Raw genomic sequence first — 1657 nt, 5'->3', positions numbered from 1 at the left:
GCATCCCGGCTCTTTAAAAAAACAAAAAATGCCATGCACTCATCAGTTGCTGCAGCAGCCTCGGGGCTTCTGGGGGCTTGTGGCAGAGCCCCCTCCCCCACAGTGCAGGGCAGTGGGGGGCAGTGGGGATTGCCCCCTGCCTGGCAGGAGCCGGTGAGTGTGGGGCTTTTTTTTTTTAAAGAACCGGGACGCTGGGGCTGGGTGGGGCAGCCGTTGATGGGGCTGAATCTGAAGTGAATACTAGCTGCTTTGCAGAGGCCTAGTAGTTAGCTGTGTTATTCTGAAGACAGAGTAGAGAAAAAAACAGTTTTTTCCCTGCAAATAAGTAATTTAATATAACAGGCTATAACATACATAAAATCACATGGTTACATTTATGGTTGCATGTGTTCACTATGCCACAAAACTGACTTGGCAAACTTGGATATAGTATGGGATGTGACTACTGCTATGACATCAGGTCATCTATTGACATGCTGAAGCACACTTTTAACCAAACTGTTTAGAAATTACTTTACTCATTTAGGACATGGACCCCAATTTCTGGCTGCTAATTTTCTGGGGAAAGATGCATAGACACCCAAATAAATACAAAATATTTTGTGGAAGAACAGATGGAATTATATTGCTGGCTTGAAACTGATGGTGCATTTGTTTTCTCTCTTTCTCTCCCCCTCTCCCTCTCCAAATATCATCCTACCCCTTTCCAATGCAGCTTTTACAGAAGAATGGACAAATATCTAACATTAATGGACTAACAGAAGAAGAACTAGAGCTCACCCTTCAGCAAGGGGAGACCAGTGGACAACAGACTGATACTGTTATAACAGATGGTAAGTAAAAGTCTACAATAAATGGATAGGTTATAGAGGGCTGGAATACAGAAATCAAAGTTGTTCCCAAAAAACTTGGGAATGTTTCAGGGTTTATCTTCAAAACAGAAAAACCTGGATGAAATCAGGATAAAGGGAAGAAAAGGAAAAACATCAGTTTAAATCAGGGGAAAAATTGGCAGTGAGGGAGGAAGAGAGCAAGGCTGGGACTAGGGAAGGGGGGGGCATGATGCAGCCCATTGGCAGCTCCTGGGGCTGCAGCAGGGAGCAAAGCAGGGGGAGTTGTCAGTGAGTGCAGGGTGGGGGGGTGCAGCTGTTGTGGCTACTCACCCCCTGGGAGGGCTGTGGGCTGGGGGAACTATGCTGGGCTCTTCCTGGAGGGCATGTACCCCCAAATCAGCAGCAGGAAGTACATGGCGCCATGCCCTGCCTTTCTTCCCTGGCTGTGTTTGTGCCCCTCCCCCTCTGCTGCAGCAACCTGCTGCTTGGCTGCCCTGGCATTTGGGGGGACAGAGGAGTGGCACATGGCTGGATGTGGAGCAGGAGGATCCAACCCCAGCACCATTACCTCCCACCCCACCCAGGGTCAGAGTTGGAAGCTCCACACCCCCAGGCAGTGGCTCCAGCCACAGTTGCCCATGTGGAGCGGCTGGGTGTAGTACCTGCCACAGGCAGGGTTCCCAGTGCCCAGAGTGGGGCTGAAGCCAGAGCTGCCGGGGTGCAGCTCAGACCCACCACCCTTGGAGTGATTCCTGTGACCCATCCTGCCCGGGGTCAGAGCCCCCAGGAGCTGCTCCAGCCACCCTCCCCCAGCCCCCATGCAG

At 51.0% G+C, this 1657-nt stretch overlaps 1 protein-coding gene across 1 annotated transcript in view; it reads left to right on the top strand.

Annotated features, from left to right (window-relative positions):
• The first annotated feature begins 719 nt into the window (after window positions 1-719).
• The window catches only part of AKAP12 (A-kinase anchoring protein 12), a 49348-nt gene continuing 48410 nt past the window's right edge, over window positions 720-1657 (top strand). Inside the window, exon 1 of the mRNA XM_019526935.1 lies at window positions 720-833. The gene's annotated coding sequence lies outside the window, so the exon portion shown is untranslated. The remainder of the gene's footprint in view (window positions 834-1657) is intronic.

The sequence above is a fragment of the Gavialis gangeticus genome, unplaced genomic scaffold (genome assembly GCF_001723915.1).
Source record: "Gavialis gangeticus isolate Ggan-Ray unplaced genomic scaffold, GavGan_comp1, whole genome shotgun sequence".
NCBI classification, from domain to species: domain Eukaryota; kingdom Metazoa; phylum Chordata; order Crocodylia; family Gavialidae; genus Gavialis; species Gavialis gangeticus.
This window is presented reverse-complemented; position numbering and strand designations above follow the sequence as displayed.